Raw genomic sequence first — 17144 nt, forward strand, 5'->3', positions numbered from 1 at the left:
ACATCAGGTCACAGTTTTTGAGATGTTTGTCTGTAGCTCCATTTTTTTCAATTGCATCCATAAATCCCCAAGTCTGTTTATTTTGTTATTAGGAACTGTAAGAAGCATTGACTATGAAAAGTGTGATAGTTTTGGAAAAGCATGGGTTTGGGCATCAGACGTTGGCTTAAATATCATTTCCGTCATTTACTGGCCATAGAATTTTCATGATTTTTAATCTAAAGAGTTTTATTTTCTTACACGTTAAAATAAGGGGATGAAATCCTACCCTATAACGGTTGTTGAATTTGTTTCTAGAGTCTGTTTATGGAACCACCAGCACATTGCCTGCTATACAGTAGGAATTCAACATTCAAGAGTCCATTTGAAAATTATTTTCTATATATCTGACAGTATATATGATTAATGTGTAAAAATGTACAGATTTTTAAAAAAGATTTGTGTTTATTTATTTGACAGAGAGAGAGACACAGCAAGGGAGCAAACACAAGCAGGAGGAAGTAGGAGAGGGAGAAGGCTTCCTGCCGAGCAGGGAGCCTGATGCTCGATCCCAGGACTCTGGGTAAAGCTGAAGGCAAATAGATGCTGAAGGCAAATATCCAATGACTGAGCCACCCAGGTGCCCCAAATGCACAGATTTTAAGATTTTGATAACTTTATACATCCATTAAAAGGCACCCAAAACAAAATGTAGAATATTTAGCACCCTGCAAAGTTCCCTTACAGCCCCTTCCCGTAAACTCACCCTTCTTTCTCCCTCCCACCATTTCAACAACCACTTTCTAATTTTTCTCATCATACACTTGTCTGATTTTAAGCTTCATATGAATTGATTCACAGACTATGTCCTCTTCTGTGGCTGGCCTTATTTGCCTGACACAATGTCTTTTGAGATTTATTCATGACAGATGCTGTAGTTACTGTTTTTCATTGCTGTATAATATTCCACTGTGTGATTCTACCGTGATTTTTGTATCTTCTTAGATGTTAATAGACATTTGAGTTGTTGTCAGTTTTTTATTATTATGAATAAAATTGCTGTGAGTATTCTTGTACAATTTTTTTTTGTAGACTTATGTTTTCATTTCTCTTTAGTGAGTGCCTAAAAGTAGAACTGCTGGGTCATAAGGTGAATGTATATTTAACTTTATAATACATTAACAAATAGTTCTCTAAAATGGTTGAACCATTTCATACTCCTACCAGCCGTGTATGAGAGTTTTAGCTGCCTGATAGCCTTACCGATCTTCAGTGTTATCAATTGTTTTGGTTGTAGCCATTCTAGGGGTCTGAAATGATATCTCATTGTAGTTTTATTTTTCGTGCCTTGATAACTGATAATGTTAAGCACCTTCATGTGTGTTTATTGGCCTTTTGTATAATTAGTTTTCTAAAGTATTTATTTTGCTATCTTTTATTGGGTTGTTCATACTTTTGTTGTTGACTTTACATATTCTGGGCACAAGTCCTTTGTCACATATATACTGCAAATATTTTTCCCAGTATGTGGTTTGTCTATTTTCCTCATAGTGACATTCGATGAGCACACTCAATTTTGATGAAATGCAACTTATATACTTTTTTCTCTTATAGCTGTTGCTTTCAGTGTTCCACCCAAGAAATCTCTATCTACCCAAAGTTTTCTCCTAAATGCATTATGGTTCTGGATTTTACATTTATCACTATGATCCATCTTCAATTAACTTTCAGGTGTGGAGTGACATAGAGTCAAGTGTTATTATTGTCCACACAAATAAGGATGATAATGATTTAATGCTGGGCTTATAAGCTTGGGTCTCACATGTTGTGCTTTGATACTAGACACATCAAGACATATCACTGTCTTCAGAGTCGCTGAGGTAATGTTAAGTAATTGCAACAATTTTTTTTAAAAGTTTAATTGTATTAGTAAAATATCTTCTTAAAAATGTTATAAAATATCCATGTTCGAGCAACATTGTTAAGTCAGTGATGTTTTCCATGCGACCTGCACAATCAACCTCTCCTCCATCCCCCAATTTGGTTTTCCATCCCCAACCTTCAGCGTCTTTCTTGCAAACAAGTACCGGGGCACTCTTACCCTGTGTGATAATCTATGTGGCTTAGTTCTCCCTACATAGGTTCTTATCCAGATGTTTCATACACTTTGTCCCTTTCTTTCCTGGCTCTCCTCTATAGTAGTGGACAGCAAATTTATCTGATTACTAATAGAAGCCAATGTATTGATGTTTATTACCCTGTTTAGCTAACTTATCTCTAGTTAAACAAATCCTCTGTTCTGGACATGAAGTCGATTCAAAAATATGAATTTAGTGGTAGAAATTCCAGGCACTGTATAAATTGATGAGAAGATCAGTTTGGGATCAGCCAACTCTGTGATAGTGTTTAAGACTAGTCTTAAACACCCTCTTTTGGGGTGGAGGTACCATTATTTGACTTTTTTTCAGACTGGTCCTGGTGTTCTACTGTAATAGAATCACCTCGACTTTTGCCTGTATGTTCACCATAAAAGGTACTTGCTCCTGATGTGATCAGAATAATACCAGTTTGATTACATATTATATCATTTATAGCCACTTTCCAAAAGGGCACAGTCCTCCAAAATGAAATAGTTATTACATTAGCTGAGTCTGTAAAGTGTAAATTGAATTCAGGAACTGTTAATTATCTCCTGATTGCTTATTATGTAGTGAATGTGAATACATAGAAAGTCAATCTGGATAATTTTGTACCTGTGCCAAAAAAAGGAATTTCCAAGGTTAGTCAACCTCAAAAAGTCTGTGCGATGGAAGTACTTTCTCTAAAGTGTTCAACATCTCTTGTTTATATAATCTTGATTCACCGCATTGCTAATGACCCTACATACATTTGGTGCTAGTTAACAGTCACTAAAATCAACAATCCAATGTAAATTGTGGTATTTTAATATTTAATATGCCCCTTGCTAAGTTTCCAATGCCATCTTCCATTCTAGTTCACAAACGATTTTACAATGTAGTGACTTTTTTGCTGATGACATTTTCTTCATAAGCCTAAACTTTCCAAATTCTTTTCAGGCACATTTTCTGTTGCATTTTTACTACTCTAAGACTAATCAGGCAGTCATTTCTTATCAACAACCGCTTTTCCCATTATGGAAGATTCGATTGAAAGCATCCATTTGTTTCATTCTTTCTGAGGGAAGACAGTCTACCATCAGCATTGCCCCCTGCGGCATTCTGAGAAAATTTTTTATAAATCAGATTTTGCTACTACTGAGTCCCTACCCGAACCTTTCCTGAGCTATGTTTGCATCCAGGGAAGAACAGGAAGAAGAAGAGAGCTTCAGTATTTTCAGTCATTTGGATAATAACCTACTCAAACTTTAAGGGTTTTTTTTTTTCCCCCCCATTTATTTATTTATTTATTTGGCAGAGAAAGAGACATTGAGAGAGAGAACACAGTCAGGGGGAGTGGGAGAGGGAGAAACAGGCTTCCTGCTGAGCAGGGAGGCTGGTGCAGGGCTTGATCCCCGGATCCTGGGTCACGGCCAGAGTCGAAGGCAAACTCTTAATGACTGAGGCACCCAGGCGCCCCTCAAACTTTAATTTTTATTCTGCTTACAGATCTGGCTCTACCACCCTTGCATTCTTACTGCTCTTCCATTTTACCATGTTCTTGCCACCAAGAAGGTAAGTGACCTGATACATTGACCCATATTATAATTTGCTTTGAGCATTATTACTCCTCAAATAAAGTTATACTTACTTTAAACTCCCATTTTAAGAGAGACCCATGGGAGAACGGTCTTATAAACTCAGAGTCTCATGGTGAATTAAATTAAAATATAACAGAATACTCACTAAAATTACACTACTACTACTATGCAAAGCTAGCCACTCTTAATATATACTGGTTGTAAATGAACACAGCTAGAATCTCACTGTACCCCATAAATAATGCTGCCGATTACATTACTACTAATGACAATGTACATTTATTGCTCACTTACTATGTTTAAGGGGTGTCTGTGTGGCTCTGTAGGTTGAGTAGCAGAGTCTTGATTTTGGCTCAGGTCATGATCTCCGGGTTGTGAGGAAGAGCCCCAGGTCAGTCTCCACGCTCAACTTGGAGCCTGCTTCAGATTCTCCCTCTTGCTTTGCCCCCTACTCTGCTCGGTGGGCACTCGGGCAGGCATTCACACTCTCTATCTCTCAAACTCAACAAAACAAACAAACAAACTCCACTGTTCTCAGCACTTTTGAAGTATTCTTCTTTTATCCTAACAGCAGCCCCATGAACAAGATCATATAATTATCCCCTTTTCATAAGTAAGGAAACCGAGATACAGGATGGTTAGCTAGCTTGTCTCAGGTGATACAGGCCAAACTGAAAAATGTTTGCTGATACTGGGCCGTGGCTACAAGCACTGAGGATAGTGTTTCCTAAGCGTGATGTCCTTTCTTTCATGAATTCAATCAGGAAGCCCTGGAGGAAGCTGGGACTTAGACTCAAGTCATTTGCCTGACAACACCTCCTAAGTGGAGAAGAGAGAATCCAGAAACCGGCTCTGCCTGGCACCTAAGTTTATCCTCCTAATTACTATGCTGTTTCACAATAATGCATAAAACTATTGCAGATGCTCTTGATAATATAAGAACAGGAAATGACAGTTTCATTCTTGGGCTCAAAGGGCAATATGTTGTGGAGCTGATGTAGGAAGCCCAGTCTTTCTCTCTACTTCTCACCACGAATAGGCTTTGCAGATACCACTGCAGTATCTTCCCGGAAATGTCTGTGGCCACAATGAGCAGTGTGCTTTGGGATAAGACAGCAAAGGAAGGAAGAAGAAGTGGCTAGAGAAGAAGAGGACTGGAGGCAAGGAAAATTAACCACCACACTCTGCAGCTGCCTGAACTTTGACCTCCCCCAGCCTACCAAAAAGATAAAGATGTCTTCTTTGGACAACACAGTTCACTAGGGTTATAGTCAAGAACTTAGCCACATGCAGCCTGTATAAATAGGACATTTCGAAAAATGGACCATAGGGAAATGTATTCATAAAAGCTGGAGACTCTTATCAGATTAAGAGTTATTTTTCAAAAATTCTTTCATTAAGCGTTGATACATGTAAGATACATAAGATGATACAAAATGTCAATAGGCTAAAACTGAATATTAATGCAATACTAAAACATAGATAGATATATGGTACTGGAATAGAGCCAAAAATACTTTCCCTGATTTTTTTTTTAAGATTTTATTTGTTTATTTGACAGACAGAGATTAAAGATTTTATTTGTTTATTTGACAGACAGTAGACAGAGAGGCAGGCAGAGAGAGAAAGAGGGAAGCAGGTTCCCTGCTGAGCAGAGAGCCCGATGCGGGATTCGATCCCAGGACCCTGGGATCATGACCTGAGCCGAAGGCAGCGGCTTAACCCACTGAGCCACCCAGGCACCCCTTTCCCCTGATTTTTTTCCACTTACCATTTAACAGTATATATTTTCTGTAATTCTTTTTTTTTCCTCTATTTTCTTCAGAACTCAAGCCTCTGAATAACAAAAAGTCATGGTATATATTATCTCTCCTTCATGTTTTGTGGTGTAATTATTTCCAGATTTTCTATTTGATAATTGTGTTAAAAATCATGCTCAACCTACCCATTTTTCATTGTTTATGTTCATTTATTCTGATTTTGACACATTTTACATTTTCTTACCTGAGGTGATACATTACAGTAAAGAATTCTGTTAAGTATTCGTTTTATTTCTTTGTTTCTTTAGGGGATGGGCAAATTACTTTTATTCATCTGAGCACCCTTTCCAGAAATTACAGTACCCAATTTGTTTCTTTAATTCTTATTTTTAGACACCCCAAACTGGGTGTCTACGTGGCTTAAAACAACAGAAATATATTGTTTTACAGTACCAGAAGCTAGAAGTCCAAGGTCAAGGTGTTAGCAGAGCCATGTTCTGGAATCTGTAGGGGAGACTCCTTCTTCACCTCTTTCCAGGGTCTAGTGGTTGCCAGTAATCCTCGGTGTTCTTTGGCTTACAGCTGCAGGACCTCTATCTCTGCCTCTGTTGTCACACCCTCTTCACCCCTGTGAGTCTGTGTCTCTGTCTCTTATCCTCTTATGGGGACACCAGTTATTTTGGGTTAAGGGCCCACCCACTCCAGTATGACCTCATCTTCATTGCATCCGCAACAACCTAACTTCCCAATAAGATCACATTCTGAGATAGGAGGTTTTAATACTTCAACATATCTTTTTGGAATACACAATTCAATTCTTAATAGAGAGTAATAAACCCATCATATAAAATATTATGTGTTATGATACCCATCTTTTATTTTTAAAATGCTTCTTCACAAAGGATCCATAATACACATATTCTTTGTCCAATTTCTGCAAGAAAAAACTTTCTTCCCATTAGGGGTATATTCCCTCTAAAGTCCTAATCCCGCTTTAAGTCAAAATCACATGACTTTGCAGTCTTTTGCCTCTTTCGTTCTCATACAATGACCTCTGGCTAGTTGATTTTCTTATAAAGTATGTAGCAAATCACTTGACCCTTTCTGAGCACTATTCGTTCATCAAAATCAGTGCTATTTCTCTGAGTTCATAACACAACTGTAAAAATGCTAGCTGGTCAGATGAATGTCTTAGGTGTGAAGTCTCTTCAGTAATTGTCTCCCATTTTCTACAGCCTCATCAAATTGTGACCTGTTTGGGGTCCTATATCTTATATTTCTTAGTTAACAGTAATAATATGAATTGTATGAGATGCTATAATAAAAGTAATATGAGGTTCAAAAGTGTACTTTTCAAATACTAATATTATTTATTTTTATTGTTATACTTATATTTTATTGTTTTTATTTATTTATTTTATTCTTTATTTTTTATTATTATGTTCCATTAGCCAACATATAGTACATCATTAGTTTTTGATATGGTGTTCAATGATTCATTGGCTGCATATAACACCCAGGGCTCATCACCACTCATGCCCTCCTTAATACCCATCACCCGGGATCACCTCTCCACCGTGATCAAAGCCAACATTGTATCTGAACCCAATCGCTTCCATTCCCCTTAGTGTAAAAGCCTTTAAGACTATATACAATCCATCCTAAAGGTAATTGATTCCTGACCTCATCTCCTATTCATTCTACCTCATTCTCTCCATGATAGCCCCATTGACTTCCTTGCTGTTACTGGAATATTGCAGGCACAAGCCTGCTTCAGGACCCCTTGCATTTCCATTGCCTTTGCCTGGGATTCTCTTTGCCCATCAAATAGTCCCCAGATACAGCTCTGCCTGTTTCTTTCAAGTGCTTCCTAAAACTTCATGATCTCAGTTAATTGTACCCTGGAACTCTATCTAAAAGTTCATATATACTCCCCAACATTTCATACTGCCAATTTGGCTTTATCTAGATTTCCTCTTAGCAACTATCACTATCTAACATATATTTTATTTATTTATCTTTCATAGTTCTGTCTTTGTCAGCTAGGATATAAGCCCTGTGAGACAAGGAAAGTTTTCTATTTAACTCATAACATCTGGAACATCGTGGTACTCAAAAATTGTTTTGAATAGTCTAGTTTATTCACCAGCATATCCCCAGAACATAGAATAGAGCTAGATAGATAGTAGATGCCCATTAAATATGTTTGAATGAATGAATCCTAAAATACCTATTGCATTGTTTTATATTAAGTATTAGCATGATAAATCTTTGTTGAATTATTAAGTGAATGTTTTTAAGGCTTTAAAAAATACTTTTTGATTTTATTTAATTAAATAATAATTGTTTCTTTAAAAGTTGTCCAAATATATTTTGAAAATTATGTTCTGTGGTTGTCCTCTCTATTATTCTGATTTGTCTCCAAAGTTAGAATGATGATATTTCTTTTTTCAATGAGTACATTAAGTATTTAACTACAAAAGAAAATTACAAAAGCCACAAATCATTCTGCTAAAATCACTTGGAGAAAGCAATGCTGTTGTGACATTAAAAGGAAAAAAAAACTAGTTTCACTGAAAAAATATCAGAGGTTTCTAAGGCTATCCTCTGAAACAAGATAAATGAGATTTCTATCTAAAGAATGTCCCTGTTATAACATCTCAATTTCTTTAACAACATTCACTTTGAGACTTTTATTTGGCATGATGGTATTTCAGACATAAATTTATAGAATCTGATTTAAAGGCATGTAATGACAAAAACTAAGATTAAATTAATAAAATAAGTAATCACGTGTTTTCCTCCTTAATTAAAAATCCTAATTATACAGAGTAGTGAGTGCCTCAGAACATTCATACTCTATTTTGTTGTATTTTTTATTTATAAGAATAATAAAAAGTGAAATAAGCATTGATTGGGTTTGTCATTCCCTGTACAAAACATGAATGCACAATCTATCCCATTCCTGAAAGGCTTATTCTGAAAATATATTGCTGTAAACATTTACCAAATCAAATCCACTCACTCTACTAAAATAAGTCTATTTGGAGATGGTAGATAGACAAGATACACATCATCTATGATTAATAGATGCCCCTGAATGTCTATCTTGAGAATTTAGTGCCATTGTTGATTTTTATTTAATCCCTGTGTTCTAGTGATCTCATTTTGCAAATCTTTTCTATAGAAAAAAGAAGAGGAAAAAAACAAAAAAAAAAAATCTATAGTCTAGTCACAGAATTACCTCTTTTGTTATACTTTATATGCAAAACAGGGAATAGGGATGACCCAGAAAAGGGGAAAATGCATTCTAAAATGCAAAGTGAAGAAAGTGAAATCAGAGCTGGGTGAGTTTCTCAAGACAGAGAGACTTTTTTCCCCCAATTACAAAATTAATACCAGATCATTGTTTAAAAACCAAAAAAGACAATATAGAATTATACATTTTAAAAAATTATATGTTCTCCTTCTCAACCCTTGTAGGCATTCGTATTTCTGTCTTTAAACTTCCTTCTTCAGAGCAATTGTATATGATTTATTCTATACCTTTCTAGAATTTTCTCTATGTATATATTTATATATTTCTTCATAAATGACTTCATTGCTATTTAACCTGAAAGTTATTCCCAAACAATTCTCAAGCCAAAAAAGAAAATGTTTTGGCAGACCTCAGGAACCAAGTCGGCCAAATAATTAAACAACTTATATATCATATCCATCACTTTTCAAAAGAAGGCAGCAGTAAAATACGAACAATGTTACCTGACAACATTAAATTGTCAAAAATAACATTTATTTTTACTGATTTGTCTCCATAATTAGAATGTCTCCATAGTGAGTACATTAAGTACATTAAGTACATTTTTCATTAAGTACATTAAACAAAAATGTTTAAGAATTGCATACATGTTCAAGAATTGCATAGAGCAAGTTAACACCACAAGCATCCATTCCAAAGATTCATTACTTCAGTAACAGAGGGCATGGCTCAGCAATGCACCTTTAGAACACATCAGGAACTCTCCTGCTGCCCTGACAGTCTGGGGACATCCTGAGTCATAAAAGACCTAGTTTTGTCACTTGTCAAGTGAAATATCCATATAATGTTTTAAGATACATATATGATAGAATATACAAAGAGTATTTTAAGGTGATTTGTATGCATTTCCAAAATCAGATTGGTCTTACAGGTTGATAATTTGACTTAATAATCAAGAAGATGCAGGTGATCATCCCTATTTGTTGATTTTATCCACAAGTGACATAGTCCCATTCCTTTATCTCCTCCAATAAGTGTGTGCATGACCATGATTGAGATTCTCTTTTCATTAAAAGAAAAAAAAATTGCACATTTTGGTAGGGATAGAGGCTTCTTCCTATTTTAAGTTTACATGTAGAACTTCTCACTGGTTATGATGTAACATCAGAGACTACTTGCAGATAAATCCTACTTCCGTTGGACAATTATCTGATCATCTTGATTGGAGTTTGATATTCTAAGATAAGTATAACTTCTATTTCTATTAAAGCTTTTACTATGAATCAGAACTTCTCATTTAATTTTAGCAGTCTCAAAAGATAAATATTGTTATTAATCCTGTTTTAGTATTGATGACGTTGAAGATTACAGGAGGGGAATAACTTCCCAAAGCAAAATGACAAAAGAGTGGAAGGCTGAGACTCAAAACGAGGTCTTTCTCCTTCTGAAGTCCATTCTTATACTAGAGTAATCTTCCAATACATAACAATAATGCTCTGCTTCCAAAACTTATCACCTGCCCATTTATAGATATTCATTTGAATTATTTTTTAGATAATTCATTCATTTTGAATGAAACCAGTCATTAATGCCAACTTTCCCAAATACCGTCTTATAATTATGTTAATTTCAGTAACTGTATTGATGCTTCCTGTGTACTGACCACATATACCAATGTAGAACCAGTTAAACATTTTCTAAGTATATATAAATTATCTGTACAAAGAAAGAAAAGAGGGGCACCTGGGTGGCTCAGTGGATTAAGCCCCTGCCTTCGGCTCAGGTCATGATCTCAGGGTCCTGGGATCGAGTCCCATGTCGGGCTCTCTGCTCAGCAGGGAGCCTGCTTCCCTCTCTCTGCCTGCCTCTCTGCCTACTTGTGATATCTCTCTCTCTCTCTCTCTGTCAAATAAATAAATAAATAAATCTTTAAAAATAAAAAAGAAAGAAAGAAAAGAGTTCACATACTGTGTGCTTGGCATAGATCTCACCCTATTTCTGATTAGTCCTATTCAAGTACAGATCACATGCAGAGGCGGGAGTTAGAAGAATGAGATTTTCCAAACCACCAGGTCTATAGAAATCTAAAGCATTCAATGGTAGCTGCTAAAAACTGTCATGTACTAAATATATAGGTATCTCCCCAAAAGAAATGAAAATATATGTTCTCACAAAAACAAGTACAAAAATGTCTATAGCATCGATATTCATAAGAGCCAAAAATTGGAAACAACCCAAGTGTCCATCAACTGAGGAACTAAGTGGCTTTTCATACCATGGACTATCATTTTGTCATAAAAAGAAAGAGAGTATTGACATATGCTAGAGCTGTGACATTCTCTCTTGTGAAAGAAGCCAGTCAGAAAAGATCACATACTATATAACATCATTTCTATGAAATGTCCAGAATAGACAAATCTATACAGACAGAAAGTAGATTGGTAGTGGCCTAGGTCTAGGAGAAGGGATTGCCAATGAATAAAAGTTTTTCTTTTGGGGGTGATAAAAATAGTAGAATATGGTGATGGCCGCATAACTCTGCAAGTGTATTAATAACCTTAATTTTGAGTTGTGTAGTTTGAGTTGTAGATTTTTTGGTCATTCTTACAGGACAATCAACCAATTGTGTCCCGGAAGCTAAGGATGAGATGACTTGTCAGAGTAGCCATGAGAAGGGTTTCCTTGCACAGTCCATGCTCAGTGCATCCTTGAAGAATCACTGAGTGATCTACAAGCACATCTGACTCCTACTAGGCTTCCTAATATTGGCAAAGATGGTGCTCGTCATGGTAGCAGTTAAGCAGCCTCCTGGAGCTGATGGGGGACCTTTGGTTCTGTTCATTTATTAATCCTCTATGAGACAAACTTCAGACTTTTGGTAATCAAAATACTCAGGTTCATTTATTTCAAAGCTATAGATTCTGTTGTACTTGTCACAAGTTTATTTTGAGACTCACAGTGAGCAATGACTCAGCAGTTTTGCAATATCCACCATATCCCGAGGGTAGGCCTACAGAAAAATCTGGGGGAAATAGAAGCACAGAAGAGTAAAGACTGAATTTATCCTATTGGAACATAAAAGTATGACTGCTAAGACTGACTTCATATATAAAGTTTGCTAATCAGTGAACAAATGACTTCCATGATTTTCTCAAAATTGTATCGTGTGACATGAATACAACCTGATTTTAAGGGTGGTGGTGACAGAATCTTGGGTCTAGCTCTTATATGTTATCAGAAAAAAAAAATACTTCATAGACTTCTTAGGACAAGAATTAATTTTAAAAAGTGGGATTTAATGATACTGCAGGAAATAAAAATTCTCCTTCAGTTTCTCTTCCCATTGCTATTCCATGTACCTTCCAGTACTACTACTCATCTGCTCATCCATTAGATTTTAAGCTCCTGGTGAGTTGCAATCCTCCCTTTTAGAGCCTAAATAATTATCACAGATGTTTAGACAGTATTCAGAAGACAGGGGCTGCTATTAAAGGTACTACCTCGTTAATTGATAAACCCAGGTCATAGAACAACAAACACTAAGTTCTAAATGAGCTCTGTGTTCACCTACTTATTACAAAAACTTCTTTACGAGCCATTTGTAATTCAAATTTAAGCCAGAATACTAAAGAAAAAAAAGATAAAAGGAAGAGAATAGCTTTAAAGTGTTAGAAGATTATGCTGTGAAATAGAAACGTTCTCATTTTCCAGAGGACAAATGGTCACATTAAGTAATAAAAGCACAGCAGTAATGAGTGACTAAATAGTTCACTCCTTTGCTGAATCCTTCCCTTGGTTTTTAATCTTTCTTATTTTTAAGCAAACAAAGTCTCTTTGACCTCCTTCCTCCTTTCTCTAAGCTCCTTTTCACAAACTTTCCAAAATGCTGTCTATATTACATCATTTCCATTTCCTCATAGTTCTCATTATCTCATCTAAGTAGTTCTTTGTTGAGATTTATTTATTTATTTATTTATTTAAAGATTTTATTTATTTATTTGACAGAGAGAGATCACAAGTAGGCAGAGAGGCAGGCAGAGAGAGAGAGAGAGAGAGAGGAGGAAGCAGGCTCCCTGCTGAGCAAAGAGCACAACGTGGGGCTTGATCCCAGGACCCTGAGATCATGACCTGAGCCGAAGGCAGAGGCTTTAACCCCTGAGCCACCCAGGCGCTCCTCTTTGTTGAGATTTAGAGTAGAACCAACCCCACGTCTTTTGACCTCCTGTCGCTTGACTTCTCAGTATCTTTGATACTGTAGACCTTTGCCTCCTTTTCAAAATTCTTTTTTCAAAATATTCTTTTCTTGGGTTCCTTGACATACTTTATTTCTTCCTATACCTTTGACTACTAAAAGTCTTCTTTGCAATATTATCTTGAAGGAGCAAAGTTTTGAAAACTCTGATGCCTTGCTGGTTTCACACATGGCCATGGTTTCAACTGCCTTCTATGGGTTAAAGAGTCTTCTCTGTGTAGACCTACCTTTTTAGTTTCATATCAGTACATGCAACACTCCACCTGACATCTCCATATGCTCTTCTCCAAGGCTTCTCCTCATTATTTTTCAGATTTCTTCACTTCTGGCCTCCACTACATATACCCAACTGTGTACTATCCATTTCTTTCTCCAGGATTACAACATTGCATTCTTAGCTGGTTTCCACATTCACCAGTGCCCTCTCTAAACCTAGCCTCCAAATTTCAGACTGAATCATCCATCCAAAAAAGCAAATCTGAACATATAGTCATCCTTCTTTCTTCTCCACCCTACAAAACACATTAAAAACTCTTCCTGAGCTCTCAATGCTCTTAACAAAAAGACCAAACTCCTATGGGGCCTGGTTATCTCTCCAGGCTCACATCAGTTCATTTTCCGTCTGAATAGCTACAACCCAACCACTGGCATTCTTTCAGTTCTTGAATGCTCCATATTCCCTTCTACCACCAGCCATTTGAACAGGCTACTTCCTCTGTCAGCAATGTTCTCCTTTCCTATTATCTGCTCAGTAGATTCTGACTCTTTTGTGTACCACCTCCTCAATGAAGCATTTCTTGACTGCTGCTGGGTAACAAAAAACCATGAGTATAGAGGCTTAAAACATCACAAATTTATTATCTCACAGTTCTCTTGGGTCAAGAGTCTGGGACAAGTCAGCTGAGTACTCTGCTTAGGGTTTCACCCGGCTGAAATCAAAGTGTTAATATGTTCAGCCTCATCGAAGGCTCAAGATCCTATTCCAAGCTCAATCACATTGTTGGCAGAATTAATTTCCCTGTGGCTGTCAGGCTGAGGTGCTCATTTTCTTGCTGGCTATCATCAGAAAATAAGTGGATACACAAATCACGGTATATTCTCACAGGTGAATAAAATTCAGCAATAAAAGCAATGACCAATTCGTAGACACAATAATAGGAGTAAAACAAAAATTAAACTACTCTGAGTGAAAAAAGCCCGACCCCCCCAAAAAATACATACTGTATGATTCTATTTACATAAACATCTAAAAAATGCAGTCTATCATGGCAGAAAGCAGATTGGTGGTTGCCTAGGAATAGAGCAGATGGAAGTGGGAAGGAGAGTTACAGACAAGCGTGAGAAAACTTTTGGAGAGTAATAGATGAGTTCATGATCAACTGTAAGCTTTAAATAAGGATAGTTTATTATATGCCAGTTATTCCTCAATAAAGCTATAAAAAATGAAGAATCATCATCACCACCATTTTCTGATATCTTTAATGCTTTAAATCACTTCGTTTTCTCTCACCTGACCTTGGTCAGGGCCCCAGGATTTCTTTTGAGTGTCTGATGTTTCTCAGCCACAGAGACATGCCTTGGGGGTATCTAAGTCTACCAGATGACCAAAATTTATATGAAGTCCCAATTAGAGCACTGGCAAGTAGGGCACCAAAGGACAATGTGGAGAATTGAAGAACATGTTTTAAACATGTTTTAAACATGGCAGATAAACTCACATCTCTGGCAAAGAGACCCTTTGGCCTGTAAATCAAATGGTGTCCTGAGCCAAAAATAAAGTATGCTTCAAAGCATCGCTAAAGGTGGCTGCAAAATCAAATTCAAGTTTTAAAAATTTATTTCACCGTGACCAGTAAATCAATTCAAACTAAGCTAAAGGTTTTCCAAGAATATACCAAATAAATTAGTTGTAATTGAAATCAAAGTTATACATTTTCTGAGACCATTGAGAAGAGCAGAACTAGACATAGTAAAATGCTACCACTGTATTGAACTTGAACCTGAGTTTACTTAGTTCAAATGGTTCAAGTCCCTGACTGTATCACAGGTAAAATGATGCCCACCATTTGTGAACATCTCAGTGGAGCTCTTGTTGTATAATATGGTGGTAGAGAAAAATCAATATACTGTCCTAAGGTGCATGGACATTATTCCCTAATAATTACAACTGATTAAATTCTAGTTACAGCCATTCTAGGCTTCTAAGCACCACAATTAGTAGAGTGTGTTTTCACTTCCCAAATTTGAAGAAAAATACCTAGATTGCAGAAAAATCTAGTTACTGTCAACTACATAAATGAAAGTACTTATATACCACAGCATGTATACAATTAGCTAATAAATTTCCACTCAATAATTATCTGAAATTAGGAAAGCAGAAAAGAAAGAAAGGAATGTGCCACATACCAACTCCACATTTTCCCCTAAAAGCATTGCTCTCCAGTGGTGACAGTCACAACATGTTTGGGAAAATGTTATTGGACCTTGTGGAGTTAACAATATAGTGTGGCTTTCAACTAGGAGGAGAGCTTTAAAGCAGAGTCATAAGAATATTGTGGTAATTGTACTCAACACCAGGGAAAAGAAGTAAAACAGCAAGATGTTGAAAATAATACATTTTAATGGAAAGAAACATAAAACAAACTTCACAATGGTGCCCTTTTAATGTGCTCACGATAGCTGTTAATTTTGAAAAGGTAAGTGGACTGTTTATAGCATATAAAGAAGTAGAAGGTAAACGTTAAGAAGGGCTATTTTGGGATAATAGAAAGCATGGTACTAAATCTTAAAGTAATAGCTACTTAAAATTTTGCATTTTCCAAATTTAGTCTATGACCTAGAAAATTTTAACAGCTCAAAGCCTTAGGCAGATCGAAGAATCACTCCCACATTTGGACTTTTTATCAGGATAATGGATTCTGACCAAGTTGAAGATATCAAACAGTAGAAGTAAAGGATTATTAAAATATTAAATGAATGGAATCATAAAAGTCATAGAAATTGAGAGCAGTGAAGACCTTTACAAGTGACAGAGTGCAGTGGTTCCCTTTTCATACAAATAGAGAAAACGAGCCTCTAGAGATTATTTGCCTGGCTCGAAAGCACATATCAGAAAATCTTTACAATCATGATTTTTTACAAATGATTTAAATGCTTGAAACATGGGAAACCCTCAGTAAACATTTGCTGAATGAATATATAAATAAGTATTTTAGCCTTCTCCAAACCTATTTATTAGACATTTAGTTAGGCATAGCTATATAGTAGGTGATTAATGGTAGTCTGAATATTAAGTAAAATTTTAAAAATACATAATAGCACTCAATTACTAATTTCATAACACAATTTTGTAACCAGTATGGCCAAGATTAGGAGTTTCGTCTGAGAGCAGCCACCTACTACCTCTATGATCGCCAAGGGAAGTATGCCCTGAGGATGAGGTGCGGGTTGTGTCAGTGCAGTCACTTTGTGAAGTGTGTTGGACCATGTCCCAGACCTTGCCTGCTATTCCCTGTCATTGTTTTGGTCTCCAACAGTGAAATGAGAGAAGTCAAGATCAGGATTCACAAAACAGGGACATCAAGGAGAGCACAATAGATGGACAAGGAATATATAAAGAGAAAAAAGTGGAAAATTTTTGGAGCATGTAGGATTGATATCCACATTAGTAAATTGACAAATCTGTTTTTTCCAAAAGGGGGTGGTGCCAGAAAAGTGTTGGTATTGTATCTTCAAGTTCTTTTATTTATTTATTTATTTTTTGGGTATCTTAAATTTCTCAATGTGTTTTTGATATGGCCTGGAAAACATGGTGTGTTAGTTTACTAGGACTGCTGTAACAAAGTAGTACGAGTTAAGTAATTCACACAACCACACAACAGAAATTTATCATCTCACAATTTGGAGGCTGGAAATTGGAACTGAAAATGCTTGTTCCTTATGGTCCAGGCCTCTCTCTATGGCTTGTAGATGACCATCTTCTTCCTGTGTCTCTATACATTGTTCTCTCCTTACATGTGTTTGTCTCTGGGACCAAATTTAACCTTTTCATAAGGACATCAGTCATATTGCATAGGGTCCACACTAATAATTCATTTTAGTTTGATTACTTCTGGAAAGACACTAGTATCTGCAAAGATCACATTCTGAGGTATTTAGTGTTTAGACTATGACACA

This window comes from Neovison vison, chromosome 1 (assembly GCF_020171115.1).
Source record: "Neovison vison isolate M4711 chromosome 1, ASM_NN_V1, whole genome shotgun sequence".
Lineage (NCBI taxonomy): Eukaryota > Metazoa > Chordata > Mammalia > Carnivora > Mustelidae > Neogale > Neogale vison.